This window comes from Varroa jacobsoni, unplaced genomic scaffold (genome assembly GCF_002532875.2).
Source record: "Varroa jacobsoni isolate VJ856 unplaced genomic scaffold, vjacob_1.0 scaffold_1147, whole genome shotgun sequence".
In the NCBI taxonomy this organism is placed as follows: domain Eukaryota; kingdom Metazoa; phylum Arthropoda; class Arachnida; order Mesostigmata; family Varroidae; genus Varroa; species Varroa jacobsoni.
Window position 1 is genome coordinate 150795 of NW_019214049.1, and position 20943 is coordinate 171737.

Genomic DNA, 20943 nt, shown 5'->3' on the forward strand with positions numbered 1-20943 from the left:
CCAACAGCTCCAAGCAATCAATGATATGAGTCTGCAATGATAATGGTAATTATTATAGTCATTATATAGCTTCATACGGGTAGAAGCGTGCATGTATAAAAATGTATATAGAAAAAGAGTTCTAACGATGCAACAAAGTCGAAAACATTAACACTTCTTCGAGGCAAACGTTATTACGTGTACAATGGATTTTCAGCCTGAACCTGGTGTCCTAATATTTTTACTTTAAAAAAGGCTTTAGATAATTCGATTTTGCATAATGGCCCTGGAGGACTATGTCTTTCATGATGCTTGTTATGCCTACCGCTCATTTTTTCGGGGTAATAATATAAATTAACAAATTGGGCTCAAAGAACGTCATACATGGCACTGCATTGCATTTTATTTTCAAATTAAAATAGATTATATTTTAGAAAAAAAATAATGGCTTAGTACAATTCGGGATGAAGGATCACTGAGCTTCTCGTCTGTTTAAAGGTGGTTTGATAAATCGTTGCATCTTTTAATGTAACAATCGCGTTTGAGTTAAGCTGCATTACCACGCGGTTTACCCGCTGATTTTGGATCTACTTTGGACCATCCGTTCAGATCGATGTAAAACACTCTGTTCAAAGAGCGGTATTCCAATTTTACGGAGCGAACGCAATTAGTCTGCAACTGTTACACCAGGATCTAAAGACATTTTTATCTCTAGAAGACCTACTACTCTTCTCGTAATTTTCCTAATATTATACTTCGTGAATAAATCTGCAGGTACAATCATATAGTTAAGCAGATTAGAATCAGAAATCTTTCGATTTCAATTCCCCAACACTACCATCTATTCCGTCCCATGGGACATATCGAGCAGTACGTCCGTAAATCATAACTCTAATTATTGCGGTCATTAAGGTCTGTGCACTATTTTAGAAAATAAAGTTCAGCATTAGTAAAAACAGACGCCATAATTTATGTATACGCTCAATATTACAGTTGGCTTTACATTTGGTACTTACCTGCCGGTACTTAACCCGGGCCATCTATTGGACTCCTGGAACCAGTAAATAAAACCACATGACACATTAAATGCCGGAGCAGGATGGCTTATTCAGAAGCGGTTTACACATTACGTCGGCCTAATGATGGCGTGGGTTCGACTCTCGCTGAGAGCCAAAGGATTTTTCATACAGAAACCTTCGTAGTTTCGCAGGTAGCGGGGAGCTAAGGGGATTAAAGTGAACTCAACTAGGTCGTGGGCTTCTCCCGCCTTGATCTCCGTAGTAACACTCAATGGTTTAGATTAAAGGCGATCCAATACGTAAAGAGCAGATGTTATAAGGAGAAACAGAATGTTTATAAAGCGTAATTAACGCGATTGACTACGTACTAGGAAAGACCGTGTTGCGTTTAAGGTCATACAAGCCAAATCAGTTGTACAATAAGCAAAACCCTGTCGAACTTCGCTGTGTTTACAAAATGCAAATGAGTTACTTATTAGAAGAGAAGCAGCGGTTTTTAAGTTAAAACTTGACAACAACATTCGGAGGGTCCGTTGTTCCTACAAAGTATTATATCTTCAAAACCACTTGTTGTGCTTTTATTGCTTTCTAAGTTTAAAATGCTTGAAGTTTTACATTCAGTGTACCCGAAAATCCGTTTCAAGTAAAACGGGCGAGCTAATAACAAACTAGAGTACATAATGAACAATTTCAATGACATACATAGGTCCACAACAGACACAAAAATAGTCGCAAACTTTTGAAAAGATAAATATTTCAACTGGTTCTTGTTACAGTCGCGCAAAAGCATAGTCTTATCGTCGAACAAAACTAGAGGATGCCCAGATAAAATCGCACTGCAAACAAAATGTAATGTTTTTTTCATACGAAAAATATCATCCATCTGAAGCTTCCGAAATAAAAAAAAAAAATGAAAAAATAAAAATTATCAAACCTCAGACACGACTTTGCCTAGCGGTTACGAATATTTTGAGTAGAGGTGTTCCTAGATCAGTTCCTAGTTCTGAAATCAGTCTGTCATGCCCAGAACATCAACAGGTTTTTCTCATGAAATAATATTTGGGTGCGGCAAATGTCTGAACGATTTATTGTGTCCTTTCAACAAGATAGAAGTAGAGAAACACAACTATCACTAAAATGTATATGCTTTTGATACAACTAAATACTTTCGTCTAAGCTCTAATGTAACGTCATAGTACATATATTATAGTTTTATGTAAATGATGCATCGAACTATTTTCTTCCTTAGGTCTGCGTTCAATAAGTTATTCGTAGAATAATTCATAAGTTCGACAAAAAACAGGAGAAAAAGACAAAGTTACTGAGCGGCATAGGTAACTATGTACGTAAGACTATTAAGCTAGAAAACATGTAAGAACTGAAGGGGGAAGACCTCACTATTACCAAAATATTACACATCAATTCCATATCGCTATCCGTTCAGAAACACTAACACGCATATATAAAATACGACATCTAAATTGGCATAGGCCTCGACACGCTGTTTGTCGTAATGAGCATACCCCCTTTAATACCATTATCATGCCCATATTAATTATTTACTTGCATATTTTATATACAGTTTCTCCGGGAGTGCTTCAATCAGTTTGCGTCAGAATGCAAGAATTCTTCTCATTTGTAGAGTTAACTTTCAATAAGGTCCTAAGAGAGGGCCCGGCCCGTCTTGCTGATCGTCGCGAATTAAACATTAGGGGTTTATAAAATACCGTAGGGACTATACGTCGCCAGAAGCAATTTGATGCTATGTAGTATTATATTTGCCGCGGTCAACCTTTTGCCGAAGGTATAGACAGTCAGCGTTAGAGCTACTGTTGCTTGTCTCGCCAAGAAAAGCATGCTCGTAAGGCGAAACGAAAATGCACAGTACATTTAATAACAATATAAACTCCAAGTCTAAACGGTTTGTTCACGCTAATAGATTGACCTCATTCACTTAATCCAATGATCGCAGAATACCCCAACAAAACAACTGTGATTTACGACATCATAGAAGTGATGATAAAGCATATCGGAGCGTGTAATCTGCTTATATATGTGCTTATTGAAGTGCACAATCAACGGTGGTAAAGGGACCTTCAGAGGGGGTAATAGCATACATAGCCAACGAAGCTTTGCAGCTTTCTTCAAATTTGGCCGATGTAAGGCCAGCAAACGAACTGTCTGAAAACACTAATAGTCGTGATAGATTCGTTTTTTTGTGTTAGCACATAAATCTAATAGACCGTCGAGGGCTGAATTCACCTATATGCATATATGAAGGTAAAGTAGAACCCCGCTTGCAAGAGCCTGGATTTTCATGCTGCAATATATCAGGACACAACATCGGCCCAGATCGCGAGCAACCAAAGCAGCAACCAGCAAAGGCCACCTTCTAAGAACGAAACAACATGAAAATACGACTCGCTGGGAGCGAGATATCTGAAAACACGAGGCTATATCACCTCGACTGGTCGGCCTAAATCTAACAACCCTAGTAAAAATAGGGAAATAACCACAATGGAGTTGTGAGCTGATAAATGAAAACAAAAATCCAGCTGTATATGAACAACGTAGCGCAGGCTAAATATCGACAATCGGACACGCATGAGAGTAGAGCAAAGTCGTCGGCTTTTGCGCCGGATGACGGCCATTTACCAGTTCATTAGAGTTGAAATTTATAAAAAAAAGCTATAAAACATAAGCATTGATGGTGTACATACAAACATAAGATTGATCGGATGTGGAATGTTCGATTACGGCCATACACTTGAACTGTATCTCAGGATGTCATGAAACGCTTTATGAAAATCTGATGAAAGTATAGCGTGCAACAGTGAACACTTAGAGGAGTACTAGTACTGTTACAAGATCGCTACCATATCTTTTTTCTATCGCTCTGAATAAGCTAGCTATTGTCATCCAATTACAGGGGAATATTTAGTTAAACTCACACTAGGATTATTTGCAGTGCGTAGGGTGAAATCCATGATAATTTTTGAATAACCATAGAATCGCTTGGTGAATTGTTGAACAGGTTAAAAATAGACATCTCGCATAAAAATCGCACCCAGATGTGCGTCGTAAAGCTATATTATAAAAAGGGGCAATTTGCCTTACAAAAAACTTGTTTAGTACATTTAAAAAATGAAAGGTGCTATATCCGTAATTTGTTTAAGTAACGATTAGCTTGAATTAAACCAGAGGAAAACGCGAAAATAGCGACCCTTCTTTAGGTCGCATTTCGAAGCTCGTAAAAACTAAACAATGCAAGGAAAATCTTAAATATTTGGCTTTTCATTGAGCCAGGGGCACTGAAACGTTTTCGACAAACTCCTCTTGAAGATGCGCAATCTGAGCTTCGAACCTTGAAAAGACCTAAAACGACTGTAACAAATGTCTTGAGGCTGGGCTATTAGCTCTATAGGGCTTAATATTTCCTTAGCCCTTGATTTTCAGAACATACCTAGGAAAATACTATTTGCCAAAGTATGAATATGTATTCACGAGCAGTGAACAAACGTCATTGTTCATTGGAAGTACAGTGGTGTCAATCATTGACGTGTGCATTAGAAAATCACGCGATTAACTCTTTCTAGTTAGCATCTTCTATGTTTCAATAAAGGAAATTAGCGCATCGCGGAATCTTATGGAGGGATTCATTTTGAGATATTTGAGTTATCTATACTTACATTAGAAACCATATGCGGCGCAATGTTGGGCCGCAGGGCACTAATTTCAATTGAAGCTGTGAGAAGATACGGTGAACTTTACAACGCGGGTAAAGTATTTGAAGCCTGTGAGTGTATTTAGGAGGTGAAAGATGACACAAGTCTAAAGGGACAGTTTAGAGCTCTGTGCTGTGATTTCCGAGAGTAGCCGAGAAAACAGGCGACACCTTGGAAAATATAAGGGCCATTGGGACTGGTCTTGAAAGGTTACAAAGCAATCTGAAAGGCGCTCTAAAATGTCGAAAGATACGTAAATACTTTGCCATCCTTCTCCTGGCGAAGGAGAATCATGGAACATTGGAACAGAAGATCGAAGGAGAACCAATGATAAAGGGACATTTTTTAAAGGCGATGAAATATAATTTAAAGGATGCTTGTGTCAGATTTGCCCCTGAGAAGTGGTGTTACCTGGTAGCAACAAGCCCATGGGTGAAGCTAATGATTGCATCGGCATTATTCGCTAATCCGCCGAAAGCGAGCCTCAGGCTTCAGGACCTTCCAGGAAGCGGAAAGACTGCATCCATATACATTTATAACCTGCTTGCTTATGGAGGCCATGCGTTGGCTGAAGTTTGACAATGAAACATGACTTGGCTAATATCTTGCGCCGAACGGTATAGGTGATATCAAAAATCTATTCATTCAATTCAAATCAATTGAAAAAGGGTCATCTGGTGTTGTAAACAATACAAGGTTATCGAGATGGTATGACAGCGTCTGGCGAAATTGAGCTCAAGCAACCTAAATCAAGATTAGTTCTTCCATATTCGGTAGAGGTTGAATGCAATTTATATGGATCGTTATGTTACGTGACTTACAGCGTGTCTAATGTGTTAGGGACTTAGATGTACCTAGGGCGCGCAATGTAAAGTAGGGTCAAAAAGGATGGCTTGACATAACGGGATTCGTTTTCACGTTGGAAGATAGCTAATGGGCACTGTTATGTCCTTGTCTGTAACTACCCGAATAGAAATTCATTACATGTTTAATTTAGTTAATGGTTCTTTAGGAGTTCGCATTAATATTTAATTGTATGGGCTTTTGTTAGGGAGTTGTTGGATTTGGTTGCAGAACTTTTTTAATAAGGCCAAGCCTGAGCTGTTTTTCATTCAGTCATTATATTTTAGCCAATAAACAGTAATAGTCAGTGTTTCTAGACATTTGTTGTTTAATTTTGAAAAACATCACACGACAGCTGCAGTTGCTTCGCGTGACAAATAGTGCCCAATAAATGGATTATTCATGATCTAAAAAAGAAAATAGTATGTATCGAATTTATGTAGCATATAATAAGGAAGTTCTTTTTGTGAGATATTTCTATGGCGAGACAGGAAAACATCGATTTTTTTAATTTTAATTTTTATGATAATCTATGAAATGAGCTTTAATGATTATGAAAGATTTTTTTTATGGATTACGGTTTTTCTATAGGTTAAATCATCTAACCGCTTTAGGCCGTGTTATTTTGGCGTTACAAGAGGTAAATATCATAAAATTATTAAAAAGTAAAAATAATTTTGAGTTTATTTTAGGAAAAGCTGTTTTCAAATGTACGTGGAATTTTAAGCACATTAGGCCAGAAAACTAGGAGGGACAACACTCCGAGAAATAACATCTTATTCATCGGCTAATGCACCTTCCTACCCACCTATGTAGTGCAATAGATTTCTGTTTCATAGGAAAAGTGCAGATAGTTCTGCGGCCCTACGCTATGAAGTTTAAGGAGGCAATATCTACCAAAAGAAGGGTATTCGGTTTTCAAGTTACAATTATTAGCAGCCAAGCTTCCGTGCCACATCCGTCATAATTTGGTACATATATCCTATATACTATATCCTATACCCCCTTTTTCTCCGTTCTCCATATTTGCTTAGCTGCTGACATCACAGGAATATGTTAGTTTTATTTAAATGTTAAATTAAATGTGTGTTATTTGTCATTAGGGAGAGGTTGAGAACTATCATGTACGTCGATATCACTCTGCGGTATACCATTCATTTGTTGGATGAACAAACCTTAACAGAATGTGAAAGGAAACATTTTGTCCTCACTTTGTGTGAGTCGTCTCCGATTATAATTAAATGCAGTTCTGTACTGATACATCTCCGCGTTGCAGAAATTGTACAAAATTTCATTTTTGATGTTTCCGTAAAGTAACTGGACAGAAAGCCAACAGTACATTTATACATTTGATTTGGAACTGGCAAGTTTTTTGTAATTCTAAAAGTGGTTAAAATGCTTTATTCTTACAAAGGCAGGTTTTACTCTATGCGTAGAAAATTCTAGAAATGAATTCTGAAAGAAAGAAAGCATGACCCCTATGATTGTTCTCCTCTTGAAGCTACGAACGTCTCCGCAACGTAGCCAAAAAGGATAAATACTCGAACAAATCTTGAGCGAGGCGCATCAACCACACGGAGTCCTGAAAGTACATAATTCACTTCCACCTAAAATACCACAAGTTAACATTAAAAGTTAACGGTACATCAAGATGTCGAGTTCTACCAACGACTTCGAATTTTGTGCTACACATCGTAAGTACGTCGGAGAGCCCCTTCAGTCCACTCCACAACGGAATCCTATTCCGTTATTCAGATATCTTCTTTGTCGGACCACGATTCTCTTGCCAGACTTCTCAACTCTAGTAACAGAAAATATTCAATAGTTAATTTAATAACATCACTAGCTATAGAGGGTTGTTAACTAAGAGACTTCACGTTTTCTTTTGCTCAACTATTCAGTACAACTAGTTTTTAGCTCCGTAATAACGACCAGCATTATAAACTACCCATCTACGTCCGTTGTTTTCATGTTTACCTTAGAGCTGGCTTGGGACGAGCTCCTTCTATCACTTATACTCGCTAAGGCCTTCAAAAGATAACCATCTGCACGCGTATTTAGCGTGTTCGAAAATGTGTTTCAGTACCGCAAACTGCTTAGACATGCTTTCCAGTATAGAGAGTTTCTGCACTGGCAGGTAGTAAAAAATATGATAGTGCAAGTTGAGCATCGGTGAGCGCCAAAGAGCAAGCAACGCCTCGCAGTAGCTCGCGCTAGTGACGGAAAAAGGACGCAAACAGAAAATGTGGAACAGTAAAATGAGCGTAGATAAAATCTAGTTTGAAATAGTAATGAAGCAATTTTACATGAATGGCTAAAACAATCAAAAATATTTTCGAGGGACGCCTCCCTTCATAACCTTGACAAACAAGGTACCTTCCCAAATGTTTTCAATTTGTTCTCTATTAGTTTTACAGACGCCACGGCGCCTACGCGCAGTGAAATTCTGGCAGTCTGGTGATTCAGCTTAAACACTTTTGTATTATGTTCATAAATGCGCGTTTTTCTGGCCTAGTAAAATTACATAGGCCCGCTATTGCTTACGAAAGTGGTCGTATGGATTGATTTTAGGACCACACAGGTATATACCTCTGACGACGGTATTTACATGCCTTAAGGCCATCTAATCTTCATTCGAATAACCAATGAGACAGAGTAAATCCTATAAAAATAAACGTGTTTTTAAACCTAGTTTCTTATATAGTTTTAGCATGTTCGGCGTAACGAAGGAATCACTCTCACGAAAAGCTACAATGCGACAGCAGACTGCAAAAGAATTCAGCAGTTATGGTTTATTATAAACGGCCTGTTACTGACAAAACCTGTATGCGTTTAATAATTTGTGTGGACTCTACGAACAACGGGTACTCAGAGGAAACCAAAATCATTTATAGAACGGTTTTAGCAATGTGCAGTTGGTTTCATTTCGAATGTAGCTTGCATTAGGATGTCAACGAAGACGAGGCGTGCACTAAGCGCGGACGTGCGGTAGATTCTAATGGCACGGACCCTATTCGTGCAGTTGTTTATTATTAGATAACATAGAATGGTGTAGACTCTTCGAGGCTAGTTTTCTAATTCGTTCGATGTAGAAGGAAACACACAAAAAGCTTCGATCCACCATTTTCCCACCATAGTTGTGTTCGATTGCGCTGCTCGAACGCTAACTAAAAGTTATAAGGTCGTGGTGCCTGATCGGTAGAAGTGGTTAACGATGGTACTGCCGCGTGTGACGTCTCATGGTTCCTGGGATATGTTGCACTACATCTTATACAAAGACACCTAGCCTTAGGTAAATGAACACCTACCTATTGTCTGCACATGAGTTTCATCACATTAAAAGCGATGAAATTTACGTACTACAAAGCGTGTAACTATATGTTCATTCTATTCTGCCCTTCCCAGACCTCATTAATCATAACTTTTTTGTTATGGAAGTCAAAACCGATCTCCGCCGCCTTTTTCCTATGTGCTGATAAATTTCGGATAGACATAAATAATAAAAATCCTGAGCCGGCGCTTTAAATCTTCGCAAATAGCGGTATGTCGTGCAGAAGATACGCATATCTGTTCAATGATGAACGATGCAAATTGATGAGACGCTTTGAGAACGAAAGTTGAACTCCGTCAAGTTTTTCGAGCTGCTTTGACGAGGAATGTTTCCACACAATTCAAATTCCGTAGGAAGCAACTGGTACCATCTTTATTTCGAACTAGGCTTGTGCTATGTACGTAGAGTATCTGAAGGGCGCACGTATTGCTACACTCGCAACCATCATTCATGGTGCACCGACCGTGATGTACTCTGCGCTGGTTCAGTCGTTTAAGGGCAAGACTGCCCTTAGGGACTTTAAGCTATTTCCGTATTCCAAGGTCACCCTGCCTAACGGAATCAGCACGGCGGCTTTTACGGCGAAACTTTGTGCCTTCTGTGTTGTCCATGTTGATCAACAGTCCAACTTCATCCACGTAACATGACAGCCTGGCGAGTTCCTACTGGACATGAAGCGAACTCGCACCGAAATAATAATAAAACAGCATTTTTACCTCTGCCGTCGGAACAGGAACGATGACTTACAATTCCTGAACACGCAATAGCACGTCATTTAGCAACAGAGAGAACAGCGAAGGGTTCGGGTTATCAGCTTGTACAACGCTAGTTCATTAGATGAACGGCTCTAACTGGGTTATTCTGTCATCTATACTCATCGAACTCTATTAAAATTTTGTCTACGGGAACCATATCGAACGCCGACTGAAAATCCCTGAACCCCTGTGTTAAGCTGCGACGGACATCCTGTGCTTCCTGGAGCAATTTGTCACATGTCGTGACGATGGAATGACCTGTAGCAAATCTACATTGTTCAATTGAGATACATAAATAAATTTTCAGCAATCCCATTAGCAGACGTGCGATGAGATGACCCAGGGTCTTGTAGCAGTAACTTTTCTTCGCGATCGTCCTCCATACAGAGGGGTCAAGCGGCTTGCTCTGTTTTCTAGATATGACACTTAGGAGAGCTTTCTTCCAGCTTGTCGGTAAGGGCCAATATTTTACGCAAGCAGACTTGTTCAGCAAGGGAAGAAGTCACTCGTATTTTTCGCGTGCTCATTGCAACTCAGGTTCGGTACAGCGGCCTTGTCCGATCTGCGTTATTCCAGAAAGCGCAGTACCTCAAACACAGAGAACTCAGTACTCAGCCACGCGCATGTCGTAGATCTCTATTTATTTTATGCACTTCTTTGGAAAAGCATGATTCATGGAATGATGTTCACGTTTCAAATGTCCTTCTGAAGTGCTTTATTAATTGTTCAAGGCTTATAAGCCATAGCGTTAACCTCTCCATACCTATTTGTATGGTTCCTTTCCCGCTTGTATCATTACCCTATTCTACTGCTGACAAGCGGATCCAAGTACCTCCGGATACCAGTTTTTCAAAGTTAAAGAGCCGAAGGACACTCGGACAATTCCAACAAACATAATAAGCCAAAATGTCTCAGTAAATGCGTCCTATGAAGTGACCTATATTAGTGGCTAGTCGGTATTAGCAGTTGAAATTGTAGAAGGAAACGGTAAAAAAGTTTCTAGGCTTTTTGAAAAAACATTTTTCATAGTAGTAGTATATGCTAAATATTTTTATTCAACTCTAGTGTGGCTGTTGTTTACATGCTCCTATTCTAACATTATAGATTATAAAAACTAACATTATAAGTAATATAAGATGTTTGAAATTATTCTATAGATGTCATTACTTCCACACTTATCACCAGTGAGTAATTTTTTGGTTCTAACAGCAGGTATGCCCTATGCAGCCGTGTTCTACAGGCGACAAAATATCAGTTCATAAGCGGCCATTTCAGCAAAAAAGTCAGGTTTATGTCTGAATGATCAACACATGTTTACTAGTCGAGGCTGAATTAATCTAGCTGTTCTATATCAAGAACATTCTTCTCCGCACGCCACCATTTACACTCACTGGTTTACTATAACTTATCACGTCCTTAGCGTGATCGTTTTTTAATGATCGGCAAAGAAAATTCTTATTCTATTATTTTTTTTTGTTTTTGAATTTATCTTCATCTTTGAAAAATCAAAGTTCTATATATATAGATACAAGAAGATACTAGGCTGTTAATTGAAGTCTGGTAATGTATGGAGTACCGACTTAGGCTTTTACACTCTGAACGCGTCCGGACTAGTGACCGTTTACATACTCGACCCTGACAATCTTCCATCGCTACCATCCACGCTGCGGCCACACAGTATCAATGTGTCATGTGACCCCTCGCTTTAACAACTCGGCGTGCTAATAATCTCGCGTGCTTGTTGCAAGGTCTTACGATTTGCCACCCCCTAGCGACTGCACCTTGTCATCACAGTTCTCCCTGACGTCCTTTATTTCCCCACCATCGTCGCAGCACGTTCTCAGCTCCATTCCTTTCTGGAGACTCCAAAGCCTGGATCTGGTAACTTGGAACGGCATATATCCGCTTTCTCTCCGAACGGCATACATTTGGTCTTTTTTGTTTCAAGTCTCTTTTTCCCGACATTAGCCCCTTTCGGCAGAGTTCCTGCTTCCGTGGCGTGTTCGAAGGCTAGCAACCACTAGGGGGCTGTTCCGAAGGTAGCCTATTAGCAGCGAGTTGGCTTCTAACTGTCTCGCTTCTTGTGACGATCTGATCGCTGTTTCTTGTGTTCCCAGTCTCATCCCCTATCGTCTGTAAGCAAGCAGGAAGCTGCTAGCCGGTCTACAGGTTTCACCAAACCGTAAAGGACTTGGCCGCTGCTTAAGAGCTCCAACGTAGTGGTTAAAACCGTATCTGTTAATATCGACATTCTTGACCGTAACATTATATAGCATTTTGTTGAACAGTGTGTATTCCAGTATACGGAGCTGACTCCTTGAACACCACACGCCGCTATCTGCTCTAATTACATTCGATCGATTCGTATTTAATGTCACACCGCACAGAAAGCGTCACTACAAGAGTTGCTTGCAAATAGATGCAAGCCCGTTGCACTCGCTTCTTCTCTATTGCCCCTACTTCCATACCGAGTTGATTCGTTCGCTCACGCAGTTGAACGCGGAAGCAGGACCGCAACGGCAAACGCAAGATGAATGTCGAAAGTAGTCAGCCGTGCGTGCCCATATCTAAAGACTTCCAAGATCTATCCAAACCCTGCCCATGTCAAGACAAGGCACCTATTCCAAATCTCCTAGTTCCGTTTGTCCGTTCCTCCTTTCTAGCTGGCGTTTTCGCTTCTATCGCTACCGACTTTGCGTACAGAGTGTCGCAGCCACGTGTCAGCTTGCATGCAGGCAGCTTTCGTCGCGCTTCCTTCCACTCACGTGTTGACTTGCATTCTTAATGACTGACTGAATAACAACTTCATCTCAATGCGCCAACTGGAACGGTAGCTTAGCAATGGTCAATGTTCCCAGCTGCCCCGGAGACTGCCTTTCCTAAAGGCAGAGCACATCAGCTCCGCACTAGATTGATGGCACTACCTTGCAAGCTAAAAACGAACTAGCGACGGTAAAAGGACAGATACGTTACGAGGGGTTGTCGGTGCTTTAACATCGTTCAAGAGTTATATAATTCAGTTAAACGTAATCCTGCGCAAATACGAGTGTATTTACCTAGTGCTCACTATAGGATGTCGTTTTCGCAAAATCCAGTACAACTCGAATCAATTCATTTCTGTGAATCTGGGATAGAAAGAGGCTGGAATACTGATTTAACAGCAGAGAAGCAGAACAGTCTACATTGTTACTTGTTCTCGATGATCTCTTTCATTTAATGCGCTCAAAAATGTTCGCTTTATGTTAAAATAATCATGCTATAAGGCCTTCTGCTGCACTGGTCTTACCGAAAGAACACAAAAATCGACCGCGTACGGACGCTCAGAATTGTTCAGGGCTTCAAAAACGAACTTGTCAAGGTGTTTTGTATCAGTATGTTAACAAGATGCTTCGTGTTGTGATCAGATTTTTGTTATTAAAAGGAGGGAATGGTACGCGGATAGAAGCTCATCCAAGTGAACTTTTCTGGCCCCTGCCTCCTTCCTCTTGCATAGCTAGCGGCTAACCCTAAATATATCAGCAATTCTAAATGAGGTAGTGAAAGTGAACTAGGTCCAAGTCGTCCAAATGCTATTATCTATGGAATATGTTTCGGGGATGACGGTATATTAATTAATGAAATTTTGGAAGTCGAGGCGATCAGCAAAGGCCAATTTGCATATGGAAAAATGGATAAAGCCTAGGGTGCCGGAACTGTTCAGTCTGGATAGGAAATGCTCCCTGCTTTGGGTTCGCATCACCAGTTAGACACACATGCGACCCATCTTGCCACAAATTCGCGACCCTGGTGCAATATATCTAACGGCCACTAATAACCGTTCACCATTGCACAGACTGGCACCTCACTGCGAGCTTCAGCCCGCCACAGTAAAAAGCCCATAGGTTCATGGACACTGTTTTTTTTTTTAGATACGCAGGATATGATCGAGCTCGGATACTCTATCAGGAATAACTTCGTATAAGAGGTTACGACGCTGCTTTCGCTTCTTATAAAGGCTTTTTTTTCTTATTTAAAGGAAGCTCGGCGTGACCAAAACACAAATCCTGGCGCATCACGACATGGAGACGAATCGTTAAGGGGTTCGAATAGGAAAACTCAGGTTAACACTTAGACATGCCCGAATCACCCGAGCACAGGTATTTTCCTCCTACGTAAATTGGGGAACTCATTAGACCTTTCGAAATTACCCTGGCTTTTTAAAGTCCACATGTTAATAAGATTTTCCAATCATTTTTTTGTTGTTCGATTCATCGAGTATCGTAGAAGCGGGTTAATATTTAGGTTCAACCTAAAAATAGTGTACGTATGACACAACAACAAATAGTCACAATAATAGCCTGAAGGCATTAAATCAGCTTCACGCCTCTAGAAATTTACTGTCTAAACATGTTGAAAAGGGAACATAACAGATAGCGCTCCAACTATCGTTATTGATTCGATATGCACGCCGCAATTTTCTTTTATCAAATACGATTGCATAGAGCGAATAAATTGACGGTTCTATATTGTTGCGGGAAAAAGCGAGCAACAGACCTATCGAATCAGCCTTATCATCAAATATACTGGAGCTATATGAAACACTTTACGGATTGAAGAGATAGCGTTGGTCTTTAGCTGCATGACGTATTCAATGCACGTACGCCTTTCTGTAGGAACTTGTGTGTGCGCGTGCGCGCGCGCGCGCGTACCTACATCACGTGACGAGTATCCTTACAAAACTTAAGACAAGGGTGCAAAACATCACAGAGGGTAAAATCTTTTGCCGTATTGCGCCGAACGGAAAAAAATTCAATTAGGCTACAGTCTTACGTCACTCACGGCCCGGGCAATGATACCAGTGGCCTGGTACTCGTATGTTTGGACGTGATCTTTTTGCGGGAAACACCTAATATATATATATATATATATATATATATATATATATATATATATATATTACAGAAGTACGGAGAAAACTAAACCATTGGCCCTGTTTTGGGTTAGTTAAGGCTAAGTATGGTTAAATATCAGTAGCTTCATACTGGAATTACAACGACGGTTGATTTATGTACTACGGACAAATGTAGGAATTTATAGTAGCTGCCAAGGACATTGCAGACGATTCATAACACGTCAACAAAATGATACGATTCCTTCAAGTGAAATCATCATTCAGTAGTTGGATTTGTCGCAGAGTGACGCGTGCGATGGTCGTAGGAGCCAGCGTATTACGACAGTTGCCTAAAAGCCAGTTGTCAGGTGGCACTTATTCGTTAGACGTTGCTACGCAGTGATTATTTGAAGGATCTTTTCTAAGCTGGTATATAACGTTAGGCTTACCAACAGCAGAGGAAGCACGTAATTAGTGTGCTAAATAAATGATTGATGAAGACAATCTGCGCATGGTGATTGTTTACGACAACTCACTTAACAGGATGAACTTTTGGGTGCAAACGGTTGACGGACCGATCAGGAAATATGGGATAAAACTTGTGGGCAAGTAACGTTATATTAACGGGCCTCATAATACAGGCATATTAACGGCTAGAATATGGCCGTATTAGTAGGAGTTGGAGCTATAATTAATACAATATAGTAATAATTTCTACATAATATAGTACTCTATAATTATGAGCTGAAACAGTATAGACTTGGCATGTTGTTAATATCTGTACATAGTACAGTGTTGTTATGTCCATAGCAGTATATAATTTTTTTGTTTAAATTAATTGTCATTTCCGAACTAGTAATTATTGTCATATACGTTTGCCTGTATTTACAATTATACGCTGTTTTTGTCGAGTAATCGCTCGCAAATCTATATATTGCTCATCGCTTCGACAGGTGCTTATTCCAGTACATTGATCTGATTGTGTGAGTTCGTTCTCCATGATGTCAATCATTTGTTTGGATTCAGGCCTGTGCAATTTTCGTACTTGATGACCCTCTTTAAAGCAATTCACGATGTGCCAATAGCTACCTCAAGGTATGGATGGTTGCGGGCGGTTACCATCTAAGATTCATTCGATGGAAACCCAAACCTAACGCCGCCAAAGAGCGCAATACAATGCTCTTCTAAATGTGCTTGTTCACCCGAACCATAACTTTTTCCGATAACAATGCTTGACAAATTTGCTTAAAGCGCGGTTGTCATCGTTGAACCAAGCAGCCCATTCGATGTATTCATTGTTTACATGATACGTCGTTGTCAATCACGTGCTGGCCATGCATGTAGATACGTTCAAGCCGCGGTCGGCCCAGTGCCACATATGCGTACATCCGTAGTAGTAGTTTTACGAGCTACTGTTTTCGCTTCCAATAAAACCAGGTGAGCAAGCGCAACTTTACGATGGTCTGACATTCAGAGCAGAAGAAATGACAAAATAGTAAAACTTCAGATAGATATGTGGAGATCAACCCTTTGTAGCTGGTGTAAGCCTGACAAATAAGCCCCAAAATCCCTCTCGTGTTTCGAATCAAACTTGCATATGCAAGCAAGCATAACCTATCCATTCTCCAACGAGAAACGATATGATACTCGTCTTGCCTCTCAATACGTGTTCCAATAAGTGGCTGGAACCTATCGCCTGTTCCCTTCCTCTACGATCTCCAACTATATATGTATATAAATTCAACATCCTGGAAGCATTGCGAGCTAGCTACTGCGTCACAGTTGCTCATTATATTCCGTGTCTCCCCTCGTTTAGCTATTGCACATCATGTCGTTATTGTCACGGCGAGTCACGCACGCTCGTCTTAGCTTCTTTTGTTTTTAGTCTTGTTTAAATAAACGCTTGTTATTGCACGCGGTTTGGACGTGTTGTGCGCTTCCACTGCAGAAACGGTATGACGCTGGGGGTAGCGCACGAGGGCTCATCGCTGTCTTTGTAATCTCACAGTGTGGGGTAAGATTTTTATTAGGTCAAAAGGAGGAAAAGTAGCGCATGCATCTCATTGTCAAGCCTAGCGTACACCCACCACTAGGACTACCGCAGTGATTTCTAACTGATGGAGCATACTTTCTCTACATTTCAACCGGTGTTTCACTATCAGCCATATCTTCCTTATAACATTATACGATCTGCAATGAAAATTGTTAGTGTGTGATGGCTTGCGCTGCAACGCTTCATACGCGCTCTTTAGAATGACAATGATGTAAATGTAAAAGTATTTTTATAAATATTAGATTAAGTGCCTAGTTAAGTGATCAAGGTTGCCTAAAATTGCCGCCTTGCATATCAGAGGTTATCCTTACAAAGAGTTAGCTGGCATAAGTCTAGATAAAAGATTGAGTGGAAGGTTTCATTGATAGAAACATATAACAAGAGAACGTTCGAAATAAGATCGTGAAAAGCACTCACAACTGCAGTCATCACTTTAGATAATTTATAAAGGGTTTAGCATCTATTTTCTGCGAATTGTTTGTTAGAAGTATAGCTGCAAAGATTATAGCTTGAATTGCAAAACACTGTATGGGTTTTTATCTTACTGGTGGATATTTATAAAATGACTTAGTAAGCATTTGTGTAACATGGTTGACTTAAATACCCCTACATATATTTTTCGTATAATTTTTCATCTACTTAGATTTTTTTTGACGCCATTATGAATTTTAGTTTCTGCAACATTACGCTACTTTGATCATTTGTTATTAAAAAAAAACGCGCATTCACTAAAGAACAGAGTCTGTTATTTTCATCAGCAACTCGTCTAAAAAACAAGTTAGTATTTGAAGAATGCAATATTGGTCGTGGAAGATATACGTTAACGTAAAGTGTGTCCTTCGAACAGAAAAGTTATTATTGATCAAAAACCTTAAGAGGACCGTTTCTGCAAGTCCTATCTTTCAACGCGTCTCCTAGCACAATGTTTTCGAGCGAACCGTTGTTTAGTCTACCTAAGAAAGCCTAGAGTCAACAGGATCGTACTTATCTATTTCCAGTTATTGATGTCCAATAATAGTAAATATGCAGAAACAGTGAATTTTTAGGCATTTTTAGGTATGAATTTATAAGCTTGTCTGTCCGAAAAGTTCAATAAAGTATTCATCAATATAGTGAAACACATTGAAATAATAAATTCGGTTATTTTTCGGAGAGGGATTATACTGAAGTTGCGATGTAGTGTTAGTCCGTTCAGTTTTGCTGGCGGGGACAATACGTTTTTCCTCAGACTCGCTTGGTGCTACATCATATGTAACAGCGCCAACAACAGAGATCTTCCTACAAAAAGTCAAGCGAATCTCGTCGCCGAATCCATAAAGCCGCCTATATCTAGGTAGTAAGCGATTCTCCCAACATGTGGATGATCTTCAATTAAGACATCTGCTTCTATGGTCCACTTATAATCCTTGAATGTTTCTCTGTCATTCTCTTCCTAGCTCGAGTTGTATATCGTCTTCTGCGGTCACAAACCCATTCCAGGTTGCCTTTATTCCTACAAAAAAATTTAATCTACAAGATAGAATTTCACCAGAACACGTTGGTCCTACCCTGACAGCGACGGTTGTGCTTCTGTTAACCTGACAAGTGACATATGTTTGGTACGTCGTGTCTACTGACGATACATCACCGAGCATGCTAGGGCCCACAGACCACGGACGTAAGATACGTGCTCACGCGGCTACGCCCGTCTTCCCGGGCACGTTGTAAAGAAATGTTCGATTAGATACACAATTGTGTGCAAGTAAAGAAAAGACAGAATCGGCCTCGAATTTCAGGCTATCACGTGACACAGGAACAGCAGTGAGCATGTTCGGTTAACAATGCTCATCTAGTCAGCCTTTTGTTTTAGAGTACTGCCGCAGGCAACCCGAAAGGCACCCATAGGGAGATCAAGGCATACGTGATCCCTGCAGAGGCTTTTGACTCCGAGTGGAGGAAAAACGTTTATGCATAAATACTGGCAATTTATAACAAAGCCGAACTGTTGGATGCTGATGCTACATGCTATAGCATAGGTATTATACCAGCAAAAAAACGTTTGTTTTAGCGAAAGCGGAACCCAACAGTCATGCTCCATAAACGATATATTCTTAAAGTAAAACTACTGAATAACCAAAAACGTGCCTCTTCTAGAAATGCTTTCGTATGCTTATTGAGTGTACCGTAAATAATTTTGTAAAAACATTATTATTTCATCCACTCTCATGATGCAGCACGATAAATTTTTACGTCGGATAAATTTTAATTCCCCCGAGATCTCGCTCACGAATGTATAAATACAACGCAGCAGAAAAGTTTCTTAACTAAGCATTATGGATTCTAGTTCAAATAACGTAGCTATATTGAGACTCTTCCGTTACTGATAGCCCTTTGATGAAGACATTGGGTATATCTCATAGATGGAAAAAACTTGGCCAATAATTATTCTGGTAGTGACCGATTCTTCTTTTAGAACATCGTTTCTCCTTAAAACTTTCTTTATTTAAAACACCATGGATTTGGATGACTTCGAACACGTTCAAAGGTTTCCGTTCAGTTTCTATAGGATAAAACTCTCTTGTCGCAGAAGGTATGGCTATATATGATGAGGTCAGAAATATAAGCAATTGAGGTTATTCAAAGTCAAACGGAGTGTCTGTCGCAGGAAACCACCACAGTCAACAGTATTCACCTGAATCAAATGGGGGTACCACTTAACTTCGGCGGTAAAAGACCGCAGTACTTTACATTTAAGTTTATCAAAAAGATGTATTTTTTTTACCATAACCCCAATTTTTCTAGGCGCCTTGCCTTTGCTATACTCCTAGTCCGTCAAACCAAACATGCAAAAACGACTGGAGCCGTCCTTAAGATGGCACATATGTTACGCGCTTAGTTAGCTTTCTTGGGCGTAATGTAACGATCAATTCCCAATCCGCATTGGTAAGCGATTATAAAACAGGTGAAGTGTTTGTATACAATTTCAAGGTAAGTCAAATAGGGTAAGTTAACCTAAACGGATCACTCAATCTTCTATCGCCAATTTTCTAAGTCATCTGAATTGACTATAAGCTCTCTAAATGGGTATTCGGTAGGCAATTTAAAATCTTTAGAAACTACGTTTCAAGTTGTAAGTAACGATACTATTTGACGATTCTGGTACACCGTGCGCAGACGCCTGTTTTAAAACTATCTCGTACTTCATCAGTTGTTTATTTGTCGTTGACCTCCGACTTATCTAGGATAAACGAGGTCGTGAATAACAACCGAACCCTAATGCTAAGGTGATATGCTTTTTGAAGTTCACACATATTTAAAAACTGCGAAAGACACCTAAAAGTCACTTACTTCATATTGCGATCTGATCTCTGCCATATTCCGGACATGACTCGATGGAAACATTAATCGATGAATTGCCAGAGATATAGAAGTGACAGTTGAACATATTGGGCATACACAGTGGAGCATGCAATTTCTGTTTGTTTGTTTGTTTCAAATCACAGATTATACATACACGTAATAAGGCAATTATAACGTTAAGTTTATCGAATCAAAGTGACCAGAATCGCTTCTTAACATATTCAACATAAGCTCTGCTATACAATAATAATTTCGCACCTGTCGAGCTTATTTTGGTCTTAAGAATTACTGAAACATGCAAATGCGTCCTTAGTAGGCTCATTTTGGACAGTATGCCATAGAGAGCCTGGTCGGGTAGATTGCCTCGTATTAGAGTTCGAGAGGCAAAAAAATATTTTTATCAACGACAACTTCTTCTAGCTTTTACAGTCCACTATAAATACATTGTAAAGCTCACACTTTAAATGAAACTAAAGCCTTATAGAAATGTGTTGCTAATTAATATTAACCTCATTGAATTAATATAATCAATCAAATAGCGAGCTTGTGGAAAAAAGGAATATAGATTTGTAAAAAAAATTCAGGTGAAAAATGTAGTGCCAAAATAATGCAGGATAATTGTTAAATGATAAAGGGAATATCAATAAAATGTTCTTAATGAATCACATTCATTTGCTATTGAGGGGATAGTTTCGATTGTAGCAGCAAAAAGCTGATATGGCAGTCTCTTCGCTGAGTTAAACAAGGCTTGATTACAGCTGGAGTTTCTATTAGGAATCGTTTTCATTAAAAAGGAATAATGCTTAAATCATTTGGCCGTTACCATTATCGTTGAAGTAATTATCGTATCGTTATTAGCATAACTTCATTCAGAAGCGGCACTAGCTCCCTCTGTGGCACAACAGCGAAACATGAATTATCAATCGATGGCGAATCCTCACTAGTTGCCGGAAGCTCCGGATGGTGGCGCCACCTGAACTAAAATGCACTGCTTAAACAAAAACCTGTACTGCAATGAACACAGCTTGC

The 20943-nt window shown here is 39.7% G+C and overlaps 1 protein-coding gene across 8 annotated transcripts in view; it reads left to right on the forward strand.

The window, feature by feature from the left end:
• LOC111267113 (uncharacterized) overlaps nucleotides 1–20943 on the forward strand; it is a 54429-nt gene that overhangs the window by 23017 nt on the left and 10469 nt on the right. The window lies entirely within an intron of this gene.